Source organism: Chinchilla lanigera, unplaced genomic scaffold (genome assembly GCF_000276665.1).
Source record: "Chinchilla lanigera isolate Chin_1 unplaced genomic scaffold, ChiLan1.0 scaffold00025, whole genome shotgun sequence".
In the NCBI taxonomy this organism is placed as follows: Eukaryota; Metazoa; Chordata; class Mammalia; order Rodentia; family Chinchillidae; genus Chinchilla; species Chinchilla lanigera.
The window spans coordinates 8,646,694-8,664,205 of NW_004955426.1; positions in this window are offsets into that span (position 1 = coordinate 8,646,694).

Sequence of the window (17,512 nt, forward strand, 5' to 3'; positions counted from 1 at the left end):
TATTTGTTCTATGTATGTTGAGTTCCACAAATGTACTTAAAATATAGAATGTTATGCAATAGAGAAAGGTGCTCTAGGAAGCATCCAGTTTCTTAAAAAAGAAAATATTTTCAAGGACTAGTATAACAAACATGACATTATTCTGAACAGTTCACTCATTTTACATTAGAAAATATTTATAATATGATCAGAAATATTTTTAATAATGAGTGATATGTAATGATAAATATATAAACTAATGAATAACAATACTAAGAATTTGTTCTCATGACATAATTTTAAAGGTCATGCTGGGCATGGTGGTGCATGCCTATAATCCCAGCACTTGAGAGGCTGAGGGAGAAGCATCATTGAGACTTAGAGACCAGCCTGGGCTACATATAGGCTCAAGTCCAGCCTGAAAAACGTAGGGAGACCCTGGCTCAATAAGACAAAAAACTGAAAAAAGGTCACATATTCACTCTCCTTAGTAATACCTGATTTCTTTTAAGTACTGCTTTCAATAGATTCCAAAATTGATTAGATGTTGACGGTATAGAGAATATTTGTCTAAATTCTAATTCTGCCAACTTTATCCTCAGATTACTTCTACCTTATTCTTTCTACTATATGACTAATTTAGAATTATTTTCTAGTTAAGTGCATGCCAGGAAAAGAATAGCATATGAATATAGTTTTTCTGTGTTCCTAAGGCAAATTTACATAATATTAGAATGAAATTGAGCTCAATATGTAATGAAAAACTCTAAATTAATTCATGAACAAACTACTAAGCATTGGAGTTGACACAGATGAGAAGATAGAGGAACAGACTATTCTAGCCTGAGAGAAGGGCTTAAATGAATCTGTGATAGCAAATCCCCAGTTTCATCATTAGGAAAAGGAAATGAAAAAAATTAATAATAAATTATGTTGTATGGTTGTATTCTGACACGTGTTCATATCAGAGTTTGTTTAAATGAATGTGTAAATGTACAGTTAACAATGTGATGCACTGTGTGTTGGGATAATTGCCTACAGTTAAGAATAAAAAACACACAGAAGTGTTACTGAGGTACAAATAATGATTCTAACTAGTTTACTATGAACACTTTCAACAGAAGAAATAGGGTTCTTTTGGCACTGGGTATCAAACTCAGGACTGGACACTTGCCAGGCATGCACTGTACCACTGAGCTATATCCCTAGCCAATAAATGATTTTAAGGTTAGGCTTTAATGGATATCAATGCAGAATTAAGTGGAGACACATTGAGAAAGAATAACTATGCCACGCAAGAAAAACATAGTATAATTATGGCAGATTGAAGAGAATAAATCTGAAATTTCATACTTAAGAATGGTGTTAGACACATAGATAAATGATAGATAAATAGAATTATGAAGTAGTCTGTGGAGATCTAGATGAGATTATAGAAAATATGAAGTGTTTAGATTATAAGAAAATATGAAGTGTTTTGAGTACTGACTTTTTAACCATTTAATTTTACCCCAAGCGTCACTTGGGCATTGTGTTTGCTTACATATTGGATGTGCCAGGTGTCGCACAGGGAGGTGTCAACTGAAACAGATGATTTTTTTTTTTTGCATGAGATGCACTCATATTCTATTTTCTTTTATTTTTTTTTTGTACCAAGAATAGAACTCATGACCTCAGTCTTGCCAAGCAAGTGCTTATATCACTGAGCTATATCCCCCGCCCTGATGCACTCATATTCTGTTTATTCATTTTATGTTGGCTACTTTTTCATACTTTTGAAATGAAAACATTGTATTTGACTTTGATGTTTGTTACTAAAGAAATTTAATAGTAAGTTCTGCAGATTTTCTTTTACTAATTTGTGTTTATTTTACTTGTGGAAAACAACCTGTAATTTTGTGCTGCAGTCTACAAAAACCTCATTGTAAGTAATTACATATAACTTTTATGCATCTCCAGAATGCAGTGGTATTTCTTTCCAAAACAAAACAAACATGTTTGGGACACTGAGACTAAATAGGAAATGTCAAACAATCTGAAAACAAAGGAAGAGATGTTAGCATATATGAGAGAAAAATGTCTGTGTTATGAAATAGAAAGCAAAAATGTCTCATTTCAACTATTCACATTAAAAAAGTAATACAACTTGAAAGAAGAAATGAAACTAAAATTATTACAAGAGTGGTCAGTGATCAGTAATACTGTGGGCTCATTGACAGAGTGGACCAATATTTAACAAGTGGCCCTGTAATCAAACAACAACCAAAATATATTATTTTAGAATATCTGTGCACCTTCTGGACCAAAAACTGTGGAACTCGCTTGTTATTTTTTCAAAACAAGGGAGTTCAAATGTCATGTACAACTTAGATTTGGTCTAATAGAACAAATAATTTAAAAATAGAAGACAGTGAAATGCCAACCAGGACCTACATCATCAATGTCTTTACCATTCAGTTTACTGAGTAGGCATTTATTGAAATTATACTACCCACAGAAAAAAAGGAAAGGCCAGCACAACAGGGTAAAGTGTGTTGTTATCATTGAAGAAAGATGACAAGGCAAAAAGAATTCAGAAAGGGACTAGATATCACTGTCCAGATTGTAACATTGCACTGTGTATAGAAAGTTTTAAAATATACCATACACAGAAAAATTACTGAATAAATTTAATAAAATTATCATTGTATATCACTTGTTATATTATCTTATAAAATTAATGAAAGAAAGCAAATTTTGGCCATCTTGTATTTAAATAATTGGATGGTAAGTGGTTAAAAATAAGACTAATTGATAAGCATTTGTCTTGGACTGAAGGAGTCTACACTGAAGGAAATTGGTATTTATGTATGAACGAACATCCTTACTCCTCTCCGAGATAGAACAATTAATTCTAAGAATTTATATGCTTCCTTTTCTCTTGGCCTTTATTCATATACTGGACACAGGTGGCCCTTTTGTTTTGGACTTTCTAGTGTCCATCACAGTAAGATAAATATACTGCTATTTATTATATTTATTTCTATTTGTGGCATTCAATTATAACAGCAGAAAACATAAATGTCTTTGTGAAAATGAAACAGTTATCAGCAGGTTTTGTTTCATTACTGTTACATTTTTCTGAATTTTTAAAAATTTGCAAAGAAATACCTATGAAGTTTAATATTACAAATCTCTGGCTGTGTTCCACTACTAATGAGATGGAAGCGCTAGTTCTATGTTGGAAGTAGCTTGTTTCTTTCCAATATGTATTGTATAACATTATAAACACTTTAAATATTTGACTTGGAGTAGTTCCAGTTTGGGAAAAAACCTGAACATATTCTTTGAAATTTAAAACATACGACATTTTCTACAAATCCTTTCCTGTTTACTTGATTGTACAATATCCTTAGAATAAGATCAGGTAAACTTTTAAACAGCAAGTCTGTCAATAAATTCCTGGTACAGTAATGCAAAATGAGAAAATGACTTAAAATGAAATTCCATGCATTCATAAAACAGATATGGAGTACTTTTGAAATAAAGAAATACAGATTTTGCCCTAATATATTGGCAGTACATTGGCAAATTATGTTATAATTAAATATCATTTACATTTATTATTATTGGACTAGCTTCATATTAAATAAGTTCCTATTACTTCTTTAACTTTTAGTATTGCTACTCACCCACTCTGCTGCCTTAGTTTTTGGGGTACATTAATAATTTTGTTGGCTTTTAAAAAGTTCTCAGTTTGGGGTATAAATTCATAACTCCAAGGGATTTATTGACAAGTTTAATACATTGTGTTTTTATTTCTAATGAAAACATCTTTATGCAGAAATGCAATGACTTTGAAGTTGTAAACTCATTCATTCAAACTTGTTGCTTTTCTAATTGGAGATCTATCAAACTGTTTTTAGCTCAATTTGTTTTCATACAGGACTTATGTAAGCATGCTAAAGGACCAAAGTCATCTGTATCATCTAGTACTTTTTTTTTTTTTTGTACTGAGAATTGAACTCAGGACCTTGTGCTTGCCAGGCAGGCACTTATGTCAATGAGCTACATCCCCAGCCCCTCATTTCATCCTTTTTGTACCTTGCCTTGCCTTGATAGATTTTCTCAGAGATAGGGGAAAATGAAGAAAGAAAAGGCAATAAGAAAGATTTTCTTTCAAAAGTGCAAACATTAGTAATTTTCCCACCATCTAGAAGGTAACAGGCAGTTTCTCAAAGGGAGCTATGCATGTTTTCACTTAGTGGAGATAGAATTTTCTATCATTTCCCAAAGGAGAAGCCTATAAAATATTGATGTTCTGCAGAGGAGTGTAAAATAACACAAACACTCTTCTATTCCTTTGCTGATTGTGCTGCTTCCCTTTTCTGAGTATGTTCTCATCCAATTTCCCTCCTCAAGGGAAACTCTGATACTTTCCTTCGCAGTTTCTGATATATGTCAGTTTCCTTCAAAATTTCTGTAGAATACAGCCTCTCTGCAGGGGTAGGCAAACTATTCTGCCACTTCCCAGTATAGCTCCTACCCAGGAGCATCCGATTTCAGGTGCAAAGGAGTGGAGATCCAATAAATTACCGTACTTTTCATATTGTAGGTTTTTTTTTTTTTAAAGGAGAATGCATAGGAAAAGGGAAGAAGAGCATTCCTTCATTGCAAAGGAAAACGCACAGCGTGCACTACCTACACAGACTGTAAGAGCAGCATTTATTTTCAGAATCACTAATTTGACCAATAAAACTTATTTAGGCCAGGAAAAGAAGCCTCTAAGTTAGATGACAAAGGAATTTGTAGACAGGTCTGAGATAATGTAAGGTGCAATATCACAAAATTCTTTACTGCCTTTGATAGTCATAACCGGCCTTGTAAATATGAGTGTGAGATAAAAAAGGACACAGATTTTACCTTTTTTTTTTCTAGTAGTGATATGTGCTAAAGACAAGAAAATCAACTTACTTTAAGAAAATAAGAGAACTGTTTGCACAAATTTTAACATAGTGTACTTCTGAATTAACTACATTAAGCCTCAAAGTAAAAGCAAATGGCACATTACATTATGCTAGGCCTGAGTATCGTGGTATAGCAACCATTTTATCACACTTTGCTTCAAATCAGTTTCAGTATGTGAAGTGGTCATGACAATAATTATAGTGTGCATATTTTATGTAGCAAAGTCAGTTGGTCCTAGGTAAAGCTTATTCCAAAAGAATCTTGTTTCATAGACACTGGTGAGATGATAAAAGAGATTCTATTTATTGGTCACTTCTGAGATTACACAGAAACTATTAAATTATACACATTGCCTCATATTTTTTCATTTTTTAATATGAGAATTATTTCATCCTCATTCACATTTAGATAAAATAAACTCAAGTTGGTTCAAGTGGACCAACTGGTCAAGAAGGTCTCGGCTTCTTAGGTCCTTGATTCAAACCTGTATCCTTCCTCTCAACACACTAATGTTTATCCAGTAAACAAAATGCTAGATATTATTCTATGGCTGTAGACAGTTCCTTCCAGTGTACATGTTTCATATTACTCATATGTAAGAAAAAATCTTGCAAAGGTGCAAAATATACAGAGGTGCATTTTTATTGCATGCTTGTAGAAAATGCCCATGTTATACGGATATCTGTTATCATTATTTAATGTGGTATTACCGCAGATTTAACATCAGGTTAGTGCAAATTTATTGTCTCGAGAAGCAAAGGTCTTATGTGTATAACCACACAGGAATTTAAGAATACTTCTTGTGAGTCACATTAAAACAATGAACTACTAGGGGGAGCTCTTTCCTCCATTTATTCTGATTTCTACTTAAATTTTTTAAAAGAATAAAAAAATAAGAAAAACAATTTAAACGATACAGAATTTCAAATCAAAATGATAGGAAATTGACAATGGTTCTTATATTGTATACTGTTGTATTCAAAGTAATTGCTCAGATTACCAGCTATAGGCATGCAAAACTGATCAAACAATTACTCTTTAACAGTCCCTTTCAGTAAATCAATAGAAACTAGTACGTAATTACCTTTCCGTCTTGTAATTATATATATGTGTGTGTGTGTGTGTGTGTGTGTGTGTGTGTGTGTATTTCTCTTCTTTCTTTCTTTCTTTTCTCCTGTCCTCCTTCTCAGTTGTTCTTTCCTTTTGAGCAGTTTCTTGCCCTTTCACAATATTTATTGTGCTTTTCAAATTTTATTTACTCTTTCAGTTTCTTACACTAGGGAGACAATGCAATGTTTACACATGTGGGTCTGATTTATGTGCACCCATGTTTTTAGCAATGCAATTTGTCATAGCTAAATCTTAGAAACAACCCAAATGCCCATCAACAGAAAAATGGATAAACAAGAGTTGGTATTTTTTTTTTAATTTTCATATATTTTATTTGATCCAAATATAAACATTACTTATTAATATCCAAAATATAATCTCAACAATTTATCAGTAGAAAAATATGAATGGGACACTTTATATTTTGTATAATAGCTCTGTGAAACACAATGTGTAGTTAGTGCTACACCAATTTCAGTTTGCTTGAGCACACTTCAAGTGTTCAGTAGCCACAGGTAAGGGGTGCAGTTGAGGCGTAGAGTGTTTGGTATTTTTATACAATGGAGTATTACTCAGCTATAAAGAAAGATAAACTAGAAGCTTTTATAGGTCAACGGATGCAACTAATAAGTGAAATAAATCAGGCTATCTAATTCTTGATGTTTGCATTCTTTATGCATATAAATTCTGTTAAATTTAATTTCTAAAAAATGTTTTTCCTAGCATAATTTAAACCTAGTTATGTACAATTTAATGAGAAAGGGGAGTATAAAAGAAAGCTTCAGGTATATAAAACTCCTCATGATTTACTCTATTTGATCTTTATAATAATTCTATGAATTGTTCAACATTGGACCAATGTTTTTGCAAGGAAAAATGGATGCTCTCAAAGAGTAAACAAAATCCTTGCAACCTTATAACAGACTCACTAAAATCTTACACAATGACTTAAAAAACTCTCTGTAGCACTATTCTGTTGTGGAATATATTATTTTATTGAGTGTGCAAGATTTCAAGGATGATTCTTGAACCGTATGAAACAGAAATGAATGGAGAGTTATAGAAGTAATTGGTTAAGTTCTGAGTAGTACCTTAATTACTGGCACTCATTATTGTTAAACTACTAATTCATATTTCCGTTGTTTGATCTCATTCAAAACCCGATGTTAATTTGATATTCAGGGAGACAATGTGGACAAACAAACAGAAAACTTAGAGCAGTTGATAATTATGTAGGTCTGTGGGATGTGAGAAAGCTAGCGCATGTAGAATGGTTTAGATTAAATACAGCAATTATGGTAAGTATTTGTCGAGGGCATGGTAAGAGGATGTCACTGTCTTATTTACCTAGGGTTGCCCTAGCTCATGCCTCACACAGGGTGGTGGAGACAGGTATTTTCTCACAGTTCTAGACACTGGAAGTCTGAGGTCATCGCATCAGTAGGGCTGGTTTCATTCTGCCACCTTTCTCCTTGGGGGCATATAGTTGTTCTCAACTTTACCTCCACATATTTTCTTCCTCTGTTTTGTCTGTGCCCTTACATTTCTCTGTTAAAAGAACACTTGCTAGATTACAACCCAATTTACTTGTCTTATGTCATACTACTTTATTATAATTATGGGCTGATTATCAAAGAAAGTCACATTCTGAAGTACTGGGAGTTAGGGTTGATAATAATTTAGTTATCATGGCTATAACAACATACTGGAGGTTAGATACTTTATAAATAAAAAATAGCTCATAGTTTTGGAGTGTGCAACTCCAAAGCAAAATAATATACCAGATCTAGCAAGATCTCCTGATATTTCAAATTATGTCAGATGTCCTCATTATGAAAGCATGTTCAAGAGCATTAGCAGAGTATAAGAGCATGCTCAAGATTACACATTGAGACTGGAAACCAGAAACAGAGAGACAGAGAGAGAGATGGGCACACACAAACCCCCCCCCATACACACGCATGGGGAGAGAGAAGACTTATAGCAGATCTCTCTGGAGCACTAATGAGGGTCTCACAAAATTATCTTAATCCCTTGCTAAGACAGTGTCACCAGTGAGCTCCCAGTAGGTCGCAACTTTTCAGCATCCCACAGTCTCACATGACCACTCCAGCACCAAGTCCCCAACACATGAATCCTTGTAGGACAAACCACACCCAATCATAGCAGCATTCTAACATGTACATTTGGGAATAATATCATTCACATTTTTGGGGCTCAATTCACAGGTAACTCTTGAGTTCTTTGATTAATGCAAATACAAAATGAAGAAAAAAATGTGTTCTTGAAGCTTGTACCTAGTTAGGGAATTATACTCTTATCAAACAATTCTAATGCCCAAAAGGTACAAAACATATTGTGAAAAGGAAAGAAACTGCTTAACAAGAAAGAATAACTGGGATGAGGGGATGAAGAAAAGAAACAAAGAAAGAAGGGAAATATATATATACACAAGATAGCTAAGATAATTCTACTAGTAATTTCTATTGGTTTATTGAAAAGAGCAGTTAATGTTTAATTGTTTGATTAAACTGGCAGGTCTCTCTCTGGTAATCTGAGCAACTACTTTGAATATTACAATAAGCAATGCAACAATCATTATTGAATTCCTACCATCTTGTTTTGAAATTCCGTATCATTTTTATACTTTGCGCGCTGTTTTGTTTTTGTCTTTGTCTTTGTTCTTTTCTCTTTAAAATAAAAGAAAATAATTTCCAAAGAAAACCAACCTACATTTTTGATTATTTTCTTTATATAACATGAACTAATGATTCTTTTGTTCATAGAAATACTTTTAAAGTGCTCATGTAATTTGAAAGCTAAATTCATATTTGTCTTCAAAATAATTAAAATTTCAATTCATTGTCAACTTCTATCCTCTTTCAATGAAGAAGCACCATATTCCATGGCAATTTCTTAGTCTAAGGAATGTTTACTCTGCATATAACATTAATAATTCAACAATGTTGAGGAGATTGTCATATCCTTTCTGTGTTACATTTTCTTCCTTCATTTGTGCAGTGTTCTAGCCCTGGAATTCTTCTCTCTTTCTCTAATGTGAAGTAGGCTGAACATGCTCTTATTTTTTTGTGATGGTATTCTCCAGCCTTTCTTGCACTTAAAGGTGGAAGAAAAAGAAAAAAGTGTTTCAACTGATATGGGAGAGTCTTGAGTTAAAGTTTAAGGACATGGTTTGCCTTGTTTTGCACTCCAACGCAAAGCACAAGGGCTTCAGGGATGGGTGTGGGTCTCTGAATTGCTCAAAATGAAATATCATATATTGTGCTAGGACAATACACAACTATAACATAAGAAAGAAAATAGTTTCCAGGTAGTGTGCTGCATGAATGAAGAAGTTAATGAATATTTTCTAAATTCATTTTTATCAAGAACTCTCTGGCAGAATAGTTTCATGATGGAATTACTGTTCTTGCGTCTCTAACCACAGGATCGTAAACTGACAAGGTCATGTGTAGCTAAGACAGGTTTTATGTCTCACATTGTTACAGACTCACACATCAAAAGCACGGCCTGAAATAGTCCAGCCTGATGGATACTTTATTTTGGAAAAGATTGCGTATAAGAACATCACTCTGCACAGTATGCCGTCATGCAGTAACTAGCAAAAGACAAAATCAGTTCCCATTCTGTTTCCAATAATATAACTTTGATATTGTTATGGCTTGAACCTAGATGTACTGTTAAAGCCTTATGCACTCATACATGGGGGTCTTTAGAGCTGCCTAATTCTAGGGTGTGCGGAGCTAAGATTAAGGATGTGTGGTACTAAATTAGTCCACTAATTTCAATTAGCATAGCTCTGGCATGACTGAATAAATTTACTGAAGACAGAAATAAGTAACCCCCAAAAGGTTGTGTTCTGGATGGGACAACAGGGAAGGACAGGCTTGTTGGCTGCTTCTATTTCTTCACTCAAATTTACTGAAGACAGAAGTAAGTAACCCCCAAAAGATTGTGTTCTGGATGGGACAACAGGGAAGTACAGGCTTGTTGGCTGCTCACTATTTCACTGTCTCCTGCCTGCTGGCCACGGACGATATGTAGTACTTATTTTCTCTGACCTCCATTTGCCACACCACCCTGCCTTGGACCCCACTGATTATGGACTGAAACCTCCACAGACTGTCAGCTGAAGAAAACCATTCCTCCTTTCATTTAGTGTGTCAGATATTTTGTGTCAGCAACCAGAAAAGTAACTAAGACAAATATCCAGAGTAGAAACCAGGGCAATAATAATAATAGTATTTTCTATGGTAATTAGGTATCATCCACACACAAAAGGACAAATTTTAAAAATGGTGACAGTTGTCAAAGTAGTAGCAGAGTGTATACTCATCTTGAGATTTACAAAGTAGTAACTTTGTAAACTATTTTTATCATTGTTAATATTTAACACTATATTACCCATATTTCCTTTTAGTTATGTTTAATATATAATAATGATATCTTTTCAAAGGTTTTAAGCAAGCTGTTATGTGTAGAAGCCTCTGACCTACAACTAACAAAATGATTTCCACTGCATAGCTTGTGGAATAAGCTTCTTTCTTTCTTTCTTTCTTTCTTTCTTTCTTTCTTTCTTTCTTTCTTTCTTTCTTTCTTTCATTCTTGCTAAAGCACCTCTCCTAATCTGTGGTATAACACTGTATGCTAATTAATTCACATAACTGAAGGAAAGAGGAAGATAAATAATTAGAATGTTCCATTTCACTCCATTTCCAGAAAATGAAGTAACATTTTCAATTGCTAGAAACTCTTGCTAATTGCTTCCATTGATTGTTCCATATTCTTGTGGGAATCAGGCTCACTCTCCTGCACCCTCTGCACAGTAAGTTGAAGCATTATTTGATTCATGAGTTCTGAAATTGAAGTTGAAATCAGCCCTCCTACTGTTATGTTCCTGCGCATATCCCAGAGAGTATCTCTTTTTATCTTAACCATGTTTAACTCTCTCACTGCAAATAAATGTAACTGTTAACTCTAAACTGCATCTGCCAGTAAAAATAACGAGATAATGTGGATTGTTCACTATAGTTTCTTTTTTCCTAAAAACAGATGACAGATATAAATGAAATGGTCATTTAATGGACGTATTCATTTAAAATATGTATATTGAGTTTGACAGCTTGTTGTCCTGTGATCAAAATAATTGACATAAAGATCTTAAAGAAGAAGAGATTCATACTGTCCCATGATTGCAGAGATTTAGTCCATCACCCATTGGACAAGGCAGCAATTTCATGATGGAAGAAACTACTCACTTTGTGCCCACCAGAAAGAGGAGGAAGGGATTAAGGACTAGATATATTTACCTAGACCATGCCTCCATGATTGAGCCAGACACTCATGGAAGTGTGCTTTTCTAATCGGCTATGCGATTCTCAAAACAATCAAATTAACATTTTATTAACTATCACACAGATACATATGTACATATTTGGATGCATACCCCCACATACATAAATATTCATACATAAATATACAAGGTTTGGGTTTTTTTTATAAGTTTATGCCTTGAAAATATCATATTTTCTCTTTGGTCATTTCTAAGAATTAGCTAGATGCAAAAAACTGATATAAACAAGAAATCCCATAAACATGTGAGTGATGTAAAATAGTATGCTTCCACAATAATTGATAACACCTTATTAATCCAGAAAAATACATATTTTTGAGTTGAATATGATAATTTTGATGAGCTAAAACCAATGATCCTGAATTAAATATAAAAGTCTCAATGTAATGTATGATAGATTAAAATATGCATAAGAAAGCTAAACATTTCCAACTGATGCAAAATTAAAGCAAAAAAAATTGATGAATAAACAAGGTGACAAGTTTTATGAGATCCAAAATAGAGACAGTCTAATAATAAATCCGTTTGGAAAAAAAATGAGCTAAAGTGTAATAGCTACGGTAAAGGTGATCACAGAAAGATAATTTTGTTTAACATAAAATAATATTGACTTGTACACATCTTTGTCACTTTCATAGCTTCCTGCTTAGATTCTGAGAAGTAGATTTTAATTACCATCCATAAAATGATATAGTATAATACTTTTTCTTTAAAAAATGACATATATTTCAGAAAAAATATTAAGATTAAACAACTTTTGTTATTACAGAGAAATATTGTATGATATAAGCAAGTTATTGGATTAATAATTTATGAGTAGAACAATTAAAGATTTTAGCACTAGGGAGACATTTTATTTCAGAATACCTAGAATTATTTCTTCTTGGTATTAATACAAAAGGTCCTTGATTGTCAACCTAATATTGTCAATTTCTAGGAGATTTAACTGGTTTTACAATGTAATAATTTGAAGCCAAAGTTCTGTATGTGAATACAGGCTTTAAAATAAATGAATATTTTGCTGAAAACAATGTAGTACCAAACTGATTTAGATATATTTTCATGATAAAAATAACTTTCTAATTCTACTTTTTTCAAAAAATTAAGCTTTATTCATGCTCCAAAACAAAAGACTTAAGACTATGAAACAAATGATAATAGTAGAACAAAATAACAACTATCTGAAGACAGCACTGACAAACTAAAAAAATTACCCTCCATGCATAATGAATTCACAAGAAAATATCTGTTTTCTTTTTCTGTGTCAAACTACTGAAAGATATTATACTTTAGGAAATTTTAAATATTGGGAATGCAAATATATATCACTTTGAATATAAATCAATTTAACAAGTGTTTTTGAAACTATAAAATGAATTTAAACATTTATGTGCTATGATTAGCACATAAAAATTTTCTGTTCCATTTCAATATTATTTAAATCAAGATTTTAACAAATCGAATAGGCTGAAAACACCTGGTGATAGATGGTCTTTATAGTAAGCACTTGCCTTTTTCACTTATATCAGTGATTAATTTTTGCTTGGCATCACATTTTTTTAGCCTGAATAAAAGAAATAGGCACAATTCTTACATTTGTGAACTGTTAACTATTACTTTAAGAGCAGAAATTGTGAGCAATTGCAGGTAGAAAATGATTCATAAAATACTGATATATCCATGATTAACTTTGGAGAATATTGTACAATAGTCTACAAAAGTATGGTTGGTTCCTTTAGGTATTATCCCAGCATAAATTTCAGGATTCACCCAGGAAATACACAATCTTCATAACTCTTTTTATACTTGGAAAAAAATGAATACAACCATATTCATATGATGTAACTATATCATAACCAGTAAGAAGAAGGAAAATCTATACTTGCTAAATAATGAGGCTAAAATGAATTCATCTTTATTTCTTCCCTTCTGTATTATGAATATATATTTAAGTTTTTTTCGATGATCTTCGACTTTAGATATAACTACTTAGAACTTGGGGAATTACATTTTAAAATCACCATGCCGTTTGAAATATTTCCAAATATCTGTCATTATCTATCGTAATAAAAAAGGGTAGGTAATGTTTACATTTTAAAGGTGATATATTCAGGAAAAATTGATGTTAAAATCAAAAACAAACATACAAATTTATTTTTCTCTATTTTTCTTCATTCATTACATTCTACTATTATAAGTAACGAATGTGTTATTATGCAATATAAAATAAGTAAACTAACAAAAAACAAGGTCTAGAATTCTATTATTCATTCTTTAAGTGAATCAAATATACAGAATGTAGTATTACAATGTAATAAATAGTAAAGTTAATGTGACATAAACTGAAGATTTTGAACTTTGAAGAAAAAGATTGAAAATTTATTATTCTAATAAAGTAAAAAATTTCAGAGCATATGAATATAAAACAGGTAAGGCAGTAGCTATAACCTTGGTGAAAAATAAGTGGTATAACTCAAGCAATCACTGTATTTATGTTTATACTTAAAGAAATTATTCAAGAACATTTTTTCCAAGAATACAGAACAGGATCCATTTCTGCAGTTCTGGCAAAAATATGGACTATATCTCCTTTCCATAAGATGAGAAGAGAAAAACTGTAAAAAATTTAATTCACTAAGAATCATAGATAAACAACTGAAAAATAAATTTGCAATACAGAGTCAACAACAGGCATACTCAAATTTCTTGCCTTATGCTTAAAAGCAAATTACCTTCACTACTGATTTTCTTTCCATTTTACTGGCCTCTGCAATTTGAAAACAATAATGCTATTTTATGAAAATCAGATATTAATTTTCACTGATTACCTGAAGACTTAGATAGGAAACCACAGTGAGCTGACATGAGCATAACTAAACACCTTTAGTGTGTGTGTGTGTGCGTGTGTGTGTGTGTGTGTGCGTGTGTTTGTAGAAAATACCAGTCTCAGGCTTGGGAATGCACAGAAGAGCTAATCAAATGAAATCAGTGCAGGGGAGCATTTCCCACGGACAGCAGAGGTATGAGAAGTCACAGCTTTGAAGAGATTTGCTTATGAGAAGCATTGCTGGAATATCAACATGCGTGGAAAAAAAAGAAGCACAGATTTAAAACATAAGCTGGCCCTATTGTAACTCTCACAATGCAGAGAAGTTGAGTCTGAATAACAGTAATTCTTTGAAGACAGAAATGGAGCCATTGCATGATACATTTTTTCTTATATTCAGGTTTTTCTCCAAGTGCAGCTGAAAATGTAGTATTCATTTAGTTTTCACAGACAAGAGAAAATCATGATAACCTGAAAAGCAGTTACATTTATAAACATGGGAAAGTCAATAAAATGAAGGTGGAGAGAGAACCAAAATATATCCACAGCTATGGTGACCCATGGCAATGCATATTTTACCTCTTTTGCTAACTGCTTTGGGAACTGTTACCTATACCATTGACTGCATAATTAGTTGATGATTCTAAATGATGTAATTATTAAAACATTGGCTTCAATATAGGGCTCCATAATACTTATTAGAGAGTAAGAATGGATACAGGAGCGTCTTCAAATGGTTGGTTAATTACATCAGAGCCTTTTGTAGAGCATGCTGGAGCTAAGAAACATAGTTGTACAAAAAGACTAACCTTAAACTGCTTTATTGTTAATGTACATACATTTACACTACAGAATTAAAAGATTCAAACAGGGTCAAATGAGGCATACATTTTCAGATTTCTTAATAGACAATATAATTGGATAGTAATAATATATTACAGCCCTCCAATGTCGTATGCAATATTAGATTTACAGTAATTATACTCGCTTGGATGGAAAATGCCAGAAATCTTATCTCAAATATGGGATGATCTGTAGACAAAAGTTACATGTGCACACACTGTGCCATGAAATGATAATCTAATATTAGATGATACTGAGGGTTTGAGTTATGTAGAAATCTTAGTTGTGCCATGCAAAAACAGGCACCTCCTCTGAAAGTGTCATACCTCATAAAATATTGAATAAGAGAAAAGCAATAAAAGGAAGCTCTGCTAAGCAAAGAAACACTTGTGGCCTACTGAGGTTTAATTGGTCTAGCAGTTATTGACTGTTGCCGGAAAGAAATCTCACAGGAAAAGCCTGTTACACTTCTGACAGCGCAAGCCACAAGAGAAACAATGATTTTGCCAAAATAAATGTGCCAATAACGGATGGGCTGGCTCATGAGTGTGGACAAATATTCAGATTGAATGTATCAAATATACAAGCACTGCTATTGAGCAATCGAGGGGCTCATTACAAGTTAGCATCCAGATGCAAAAGCATGAATTTTGCAAGAAGACTAAGAAAGCAAGGAGGAAAGTTCTCTTTAAAATATTTTACACTATTGCTGAAAAAGACAATCATTATAGATAGAACTATTTGATAGAATTTCATCCTAACAATAAACTAAACAAGGATTTTTTTCCAAAATACCAGTGATGATTATTAGTAATGGCATCTCACGGTCATAAGTTCTATAGAGGTGCTGTTGTCGCAGTGACACATCCTAGAGCCACTTCATCATCTTAAGTATTTTTTGTAATTTTAAAAATTAAAAAACTGAAAAAACAAAAATGAAGACAAAATCAAAACAACACAAATATGACACATGACCTCAAAACAAAATGATAAGTATTAACAATGGTTCCATTAGATACTGTTGTCTTCAATGAAGTTGCTCAATCCACCAGACATAAGCATGTAAGAATGATCAAACATTCAAAGACAGTAACAAGTAATTTTTAAAAAACAACAGTGGAAATGATTCAGAGCTTCATGATACAAAAGAGTTTAAAGGTAATTAATGACTGACTGCCACATATCTATACAGTGATTTGGGAGAGAATGATTCTTGTCAAAATTGTATCGATACACAATCAGTACTTGCCTGTGATGCTTAGCGTGGAGCCTCAACTTGACTTGCTTTGGAATTGGTGAAGAGCACATTTATCCATGTCTGCATGGATCATGGAGAGATGGTCTTGAAGTCTAAATCTAGCCCCCTGTCATTTCTGCTATGGTTCTCTACTGCTCCGCTGCCAAGCCACCATGAACAATGTATCTTTTCTCCACCACATGCTTCCACGTTTTTGACTTGGAGCCAGCTGACCATGGACTGAAACTGTGAACCAAATTAATGTTTTCCTCCTTTAAATTGTGGGTGCTGTATATTATGTGACAGAGGGAGAGAGAGCTGATTAACACAGAAGATTGGCAGTGGGAGTGGGGAATTTGCTGTGACTATATATAGCCATATGGTTTAGAAGATTTTGGAACTAGTTTGTGGTAGAAATTTGAAAGTTTTTCAAAGCAGTTAGAGAAGCCCTGGAATGTGATAAGCACAGTCTTCTGGGAGATTTTAGTTAGAGTTCCCAAGACCAGAATGCTGAGAAGAATGTGAACATTAAGGGTCAGTCTCATGTGGTTTCATTTAGGAACAAAACTCCATTGCCAGGTGGAAGAGAAGCCATATGTATCACATTCTTTCAGAAAATTGGTCTACATTTTGCCATAACTTGAGACTTTGAAAGGAATTGAAATTAAAGCCAGAAAACAAAAACTTCAAGGCAGCCTAAAATCCAGGCTGTGAGAAGAGTGTAACTGGCTGTTTTTAATGGAGATTTATAATGAAAATGAAAAATAAAAGTCAGAATAAAAAAATATGAATGTCTTCAAATCTGTACCCAAAGTAACCATGGGTCAATTTAGGGCTAGAGGAGGTGTGCTTGCTGAACAGATTAACATCACAAAAAAAAAAAAAAGATTGTATTCAGGCAAAAGATGAATGATGCCATGAAAGCATATCAGAAATCAGAAAGGTTCCAGACATAGTGGGGTGATCCTGTAATCCAAGTACTTGGGAGGGTGAGGCAGGAGTTTCACCATGAGTTAGAGGCTAACCTTCGGTAAATAGTTAAAGTCCAGCATGAACTACAGGTGAGACCCTGTCTCAAAAGCAAGCAGGCAAGCAAGGAAAGAAGGGAGAAAGAAAGGAAAGAAAGAAAGAAAGAAAGGAAGGAAGGAAGGAAGGAAGGAAGGAAGGAAGGAAGGAAGGAAGGAAGGAAGGAAGA